Source organism: Oncorhynchus keta, chromosome 11 (assembly GCF_023373465.1).
Source record: "Oncorhynchus keta strain PuntledgeMale-10-30-2019 chromosome 11, Oket_V2, whole genome shotgun sequence".
Taxonomy (NCBI): Eukaryota; Metazoa; Chordata; class Actinopteri; order Salmoniformes; family Salmonidae; genus Oncorhynchus; species Oncorhynchus keta.
In genome coordinates, this window is record NC_068431.1 from 47,768,875 (window position 1) to 47,775,929 (window position 7,055).

At 44.5% G+C, this 7,055-nt stretch overlaps 1 pseudogene; it reads left to right on the forward strand.

The window, feature by feature from the left end:
* Window positions 1–7,055, forward strand: part of LOC118390411 (voltage-gated potassium channel subunit beta-2-like) — a 99,596-nt pseudogene that overhangs the window by 43,566 nt on the left and 48,975 nt on the right.

A 7,055-nucleotide genomic window follows, 5' to 3' on the forward strand; every position in this document is an offset into this window, starting at 1 on the left:
GTCATTTTTCCAACGATTGTTTACAGACAGATTATTTCACTTATAATTCACTGTATCACAATTCCATTGGGTCAGAAGTTTACATACACTAAGTTGACTGTGCCTTGAAACAGCTTGGAAAATTCCAGAAAATTATGTCATGGCTTTAGAAGCTTCTGATAGGCTAATTGACATAATTTGAGTCAATTGGAGGTGAACCTGTGGATGTATTTCAAGGCCGACCTTCGAACTCTTTTCCTCTTTGCTTGACATCATGGAAAAATCAAAAGAAATCAACCAAGATCTCATAAAAAAATTGTAGACCTCCCCAAGTCTGGTTCAACCTTGGGAGGAATTTCCAAATGCCTGAAGGTACCACGTTCATCTGTACAAACAATAGTACGCAAGTATAAACACCATGGGACAACGCAGCCGCCATACCGCTCAGGAAGGAAACACGTTCTGTCTCCTAGAGATGAATGCACTTTAGTGTGAAAAGTACATATCAATCCTAGAACAACAGCAAAGGACCCTGTGAAGATGCTGCAGGTAACTGGTACAAAAGTATCTATATCCACAGTAAAACAAGTCCTATATCAACATAACCCGATAGGCCGCTCATCAAGGAAGAAGCCACTGCTCCAAAACCGCCATAAAAAAGCTAGACTACGGTTTGCAACTGCACAACTGCACACAAAGATCGTACTTTTTGGAGAAATGTCCTCTGGTCTGATAAAACAAAAATATAACTGTTTGGCCATAATGACCATAGTTATGTTTGGAGAAAAAGGGGAGGCTTACAAGCCGAAGAACACCATCCTAACCGTGAAACACAGAGGTGGCAGCATCATGTTGTGGGGGGCTTAGCTGCAGGAGGGACTGGTGCACTTCACAAAATAGATGGCATCATGAGGGAGGAACATTTTGTGGATATGTTGAAGCAACATCTCAAGACATCAGTCAGGAAATTAAAGCTTGGTCGCAAATGGGTCTGATGACCCCAAGCATACTACCATAGTTGTTGCAAAATGGCTTAAGGACAACAAAGTCAATGTATTGGAGTGGCCATCACAAAGCCCTGACCTCAATCCCATAGAAAATTTGTGGGCAGAGCTGAAAAGTTTGTGCGAGCAAGGAGGCCTACAAACCTGACTCAGTTACACCAGCTCTGTCAGGAGAAATGGGCCAAAATTCACCCAACTTATTGTGGGAAGCTTGTGGAAGGATACCCGAAACGTTTGACCCAAGTTAAACAATTTAAAGGCCATACTACCAAATACTAATTGTCACACTCTGACCATTATTTGCGTTGTTTGTTTCTATGTTTTGTTTGGTCAGGGGTGTGATATGAGTGGGCATTCTATGTTGCATGTCTAGTTAGTCTGTTTCTATGAGTTTTGGCCTGATATGGTTCTCAATCAGTGGCAGGTGTTTGTCGTTGTCTCTGATTGGGAACCATATTTAAGTAGCCTGTATTGTATTGTGGTTCGTGGGTTATTGTCTATGTGATGTTGCATGTTAACACAGTGTTTCATTAGCAGTCACGTTCGTCTTATTATTTTGTATAGTTTGTTCAGTGTACTTCGTGTTTTTCGTCTATCATTAAATCATGCATTCACACCACGCTGCGCTTTGGTCTCCCCTTTACGACGATCGTGACAGAATAACCCACCAACAATGGACCAAGCAGCGTGGCAGCAGCAAAGAACGCAGGACTCATGGACTTGGGAGGAGATTCTGGACGGTGAAGGACCCTGGGCACAGCCTGGGGAATATCGCCGCCCCAAAGCAGAGCTGGAGGCAGCGAAAGCAGAGAGGCGCCGGTATGAGGAGGCAGCACGGCAGCGTGGCTGGAAGCCCGAGAAGCAGCCCTAAAAATGTATTGGGGGCACACAGGGAGTGTGGCGAAGCCAGGTAGGAGACCTGCGCCCAACCTGTGCTTACCGGAGAGAGAGAGGAACTGGGCAGGCACCGTGTTCCCGCTGCGTGTGCATAGCCCGGCCCGGTTCGGTACATTCCAGCTCCTCGTATCGGCCGGGCTAGAGTGTGCATCCAGCCAGGTGCCATGAAGCCGGCTCTGCGCATCTGGTCTCCAGTGCGTCTCCTCGGGCCGGCATACATGGCACCAGCCTTACGCATGGTGTCCCGGTTCGCCAGCACAGCTCAGTGCAGGCTATTCCACCTCGCCGCACTGGCCTGGCTATGGGGAGCATTCAACCAGGTAAGGTTGGGCAGGCTCGGTGCTCAAGATCTCCAGTGCGCCTTCACAGTCCAGTCTATCCGATTCCACCTCAATGCACCAGCCCCCGCACCAGGCTGTCTCTCCGTCTCATCCCTACAGGTGCTCCCGCCTGTCCAGCGCTGCCAGAGCCTTCCTCCTGCCCAGCTGCCAGAGTCTCCCGTCTGTCCTGAGCTGCTAGAGTCTCCCGTCTGTCCTGAGCTGCTAGAGTCTCCCGTCTGTCCTGAGCTGCTAGAGTCTCCCGTCTGTCCTGAGCTGCTAGAGTCTCCCGTCTGTCCTGAGCTGCTAGAGTCTCCCATCTGTCCTGAGCTGTCAGAGCCGCCAGTCTGTCCTGAGCCGTCAGTCAGCCAGGAGCTGCCAGAGCCATCAATCAGCCAGGACCTGCCAGAGCCGTCAGTCAGCCAGGACCTGCCAGAGCCGTCAGTCAGCCAGGACCTGCCAGTAGCCGTCAGCCAGTCAGAGCTGCCAGTCAGCCAGGAGCTGTCAGAGTCGCCAGTCAGCCAGGAACCGCCAATCAGCCAGGAGCCGCCAGTCAGCCAGGAGCCGCCAGAGCCGTCAACCAGCCAGGAGCCGCTAGAGCCGTCAGCCAGCCAGGAGCCGCCAGAGCCGTCTGCCAGCCAGGATCCGCCAGAGCCGTTAGCCAGCCAGGAGCTGCCAGAGCCGCCAATCAGTCCGGAGCTGCCCGTCTATCATTAAATCATGCATTCACCACACTGCTTTGGTCTCCCCTTTACTGACGATCGTGACACTTATTGAGTGTATGTAAACTTCTGACCCACTGGGAATGTGATGAAGAAAATAAAAGCTGGAATAAATAATTCTTCTACTATTATTCTAACATTTCACATTGTTAGAATAAAGTGGTGATCCTAATTTACCTAAGACAGGGAATGTTTACTCTGATTAAATGTCAGGAATTGTGAAAACTTAGTTTATATATATATGGTACCATTCAAAGTTTGGGCACACCTACTCTTTCAAGGGTTTTTATTTATTTGTTACTATTTTCGACATTGTAGAATACAATTGAAAACGTCAAAACTACGAAATAGCACATATGGCATCATGTAGTAACCAAAAAAGTGTTAAATAAATCCAAATATATTTTATATTTGAAATTCTTCAAAGTAGACACCCTTTGCCTTGATGACAGCTTTGCACACTCTTGGCATTCTCTCAACCAGCTTCATGAGGGATGCTTTTCCAACAGTCTTGAAGGAGGTCCCACATATGCTGAGCAATTTATGGCTGCTTTTCCTTCACTCTGTGGTCAAAGTCATCACAAACCATCTCAATTGGGTTGAGGTCAGGTGATTGTGGAGGCCAGGTCATCTAATGCAACGACATAGCGATTGGAAGCAAAAGTCGCAAATTTGGTTCCATCAGACCAAAGGACAGATTCCCACCGGTTTAAAGTACATTGCTTGTGTTTCTTGGCCTAAGCAGGTCTCTTTTTATTATTGGTGTCCTTTAGGACAACAAAGGAGAACAAAGGTGTTTCTTTGCAGCAATTCGACCATGAACGCCTGATTCACGTAGTCTTCTCTGAACAGATTTTGAGGTGTGTGTTACTTGAATTGGGAAGCATTTCTTTGGGCTGCAATCTGAGGTGCAGTTAACTAACTTATTCTCTGCAGCAGAGGTAACTCTGGGTCTTCCTTTCCTGTGGTGTCCTCATGAGAGCCAGTTTCATCATAGAGCTTGATGGTTTTTGCGACTGCACTTGAAGAAACTTTCAAAGTTTTTGAAATATTCTGGATTGACTGACCTTCATGTCTTAAAGTAATGATTGACTGTCATTTTCTTCGCTTATTTGAGCTGTTCTTGCCATAATACGGACTCAGTCTTTTACCAAATAGGGCTATGTTCTGTATACCACCCTACCTTGTCAAAACACAACTGATTGGCTCAAACGCATTAAGAAGGAAATAAATTCCACAAATTAGCTTTTAAGGCACACCTGTTAATTGAAATGCATTCCAGGCGACTACCTCATGAAGCTGGTTGAGAGAATGCCAAGAGTGTGCAGAGATGTCAAGGCAAAGGGTGGCTACTTTGAAGAGTCTCAAATATAAAATATATTTTGATTTGTTTAACACATTTTTGGTTATTACATGATCTCATATGTGTTATTTCATAGTTTTGATGTCTTCACTATTATTCTACAATGTATAAAATAGTACAAATAAAGAAATGCTGTTGTGAATGAGTAGGTGTGTCCAAACTTTTGACTCTTAGTGTATATATTGAAAGTTGAATTTAAAAAAAATGTAACTCCGAATATTGAGCAAATGACACTCATTTTAGCCAATTACACTCACTGGAGTATCTGACGTAGGCTTTGAGAAAGCATCCTTGAATAGGCTACCAGGGAGGCAAATGCGTCTGACTGCTAGTAAGCTTTCTTGACATGGACTTAATTTTTTGCCAACACATGGCTGACCTTTGTTTAACCAGCAAAACAGCTGCTAACTGAGAGAAAATGTGTTTGAGTTACCTGTTAAGAGTTCACACTTCCTCTTCCAATTATAATAGCAAAATAATGAAAAACACTATCTACCAAATCTATTCACTTTAAAATGTTGATTACTTCTCTTAGTCATTATCATTCACCTGGTGATAAGACAAGACGTGGGGAAAACTACGTTTCGTTAGAGTATAATGGGCGTCCCTGGGTCGCCAGTTTTCCTGGTAAGGAGTCCCTGGGCAACAAAATGTTGAAGACCCCTGCTGTAGAATACTATACAACACACTGTAGTATCCCTTGATCATGTGTAGTACTTACTATAGAATTGTGTAGTAAACTGAAGTAAACAGCAGTATACTGTAGAATACAGGTTATTGAAAATGTGCTCCTTTATCATTTTTCCAGTAGGTTTCCTCAAGGAGGAAGTCCACACTTCTATGTCAAAGATAATAAAACAAAAACACTACAGTAAATACTACAGTATACTACAGGACGCAAAAACACCACAGTACATACTACAGTGTAGTTTTTAAAATAATATCTGCAAAAAACAGTATAGTAAATGCTACAGTATACTACAGTAATATCCGCAAAAAGAAAAACAACTACAGCAATGTCCGCTAAAACACTACACTACAAAAACACTATAGTAATACTACAGTATTCTATAGTAAACTATAGTATTTTTTTAAAATGTGGGTGGGAGTGGTGAAAACATGGGCGTTAAGGAAAGGCTTGCCATTTTTTTTTGTAGTTATCAGCTAAAGTGTCATATCTGTGTTGATATGGTCTGTATGCTGTGATTTGAATCCCTGTCAGTATTGAAAGTGAGAGTTTGTGTGTTTTGCCCAGAGGCTAGTTTGTGGGGGATAAAGAATGACTCATGCAATGCATTATAAAGTGCTCCATCCTCCCTCTCCCTTCACATACAGGATCATGCACAATTCTTTGAGTACATGTGACTGACACAGAAACACACACAACACGTATGTATGTGTTGTATTCACGCACACAAACGCACACAAACGCACACATATGCATACGTCTAAAAATAGCTGCCAGGGCAAGTAATAAAAGAGCAGGGAAAATAAAGCAGTGCCCGTCTGCCAGGATCTAAACGCTCTGACAGTCTGTCTCTTTCCATCAGGCTATTTGTGGCGAACGAGGCAGGCAGACAGGCAGAGGGCGAGGCGCTGGAGATAAAGATGGCGAGCAGCAATGAGTTCCGCTGCAGTTCTGCTGCCTTTCCAGCCGGCTTATTAGAGTGGAGGAGAGCATGCGTGGAGGAGAGGAGGAGGGCGAGGACGTTTCGTCCTGTGGGTTTCCCACAGAATTTCCAGTGGCACACACTTGCATGACCAGAACTCACTGCAGCTCTCTGATCCCACTTCTATCCTGCCCTTCAAACACTCAGCTGTCTGGATAATCAGATGTGGCAGGCCCAGCACTGGGCTCTAGCACCATATAAACCATTTCAATCAGCTCCATGTTATTACTTATATGCAGAGTATATACAGCTTCATCTGGAGTAGGGTTGAACCCACCCAGTGCCCTCCCATTGCTAAAGCCTATGCACTATATTACACTGAACTGTTGATGTGAGAAGGGTAAAGGTCAACTGTTCAACATTGGCCGTCTGGGCACTCAGGCAATGGCGATCATTTTATCACAGCCAGAAATACACTCACTTATCCAGATTTCCAAGCAGATACAAAATAAATGTATTGGCCTTACCCAAAGTTATTTAGACTTTGTATCTGCAGATTGTGTTTAAAAATCTAGTGGAGAGGTGTAGGCATTGACCCTTGTAATTGAGGAAACTGAACTACATTATGTGAATGTACCTACTGTGCTGGAAGCACTAGAAGTGCTAATGTAGGTAGCTTTTGAGGTGACAGTATACAGCATCTTTTTTCATGTCCCGAACAAATGTTCATACCTCTTATTTTCTCTTCCCAACCCATGTCTTTCTTTGTCTCAGGAACCTGGGGAAGTCTGGTCTGCGTGTCTCCTGCTTGGGGCTGGGTTAGTACAAAACAAAATGGACCAGAACAATATGCATTATAGACTCCCTGAGGAATGTAACAGAACTGATTCTCTCTGTCTCTCTCCGTATGTCTGTCTCTGTCTGTCTGACGGTAGGCACCTGGGTGACATTTGGATGCAGATCTCTGACGAGGTGAGTTTTGTAGTGTGTAACAATTATTTGGGACACCATGTTTAACCCAGTCTGAGGATGCTGAGGGTGCTGAGACTCTCTCTCTCCTCTCTCAATTCAATTCAATTCAAGGGCTTTATTGGCATGGGAAACATGTGTTAACATTGCCAAAGCAAGTGAGGTAGACAACATACAAAGTGAATATATAAAGT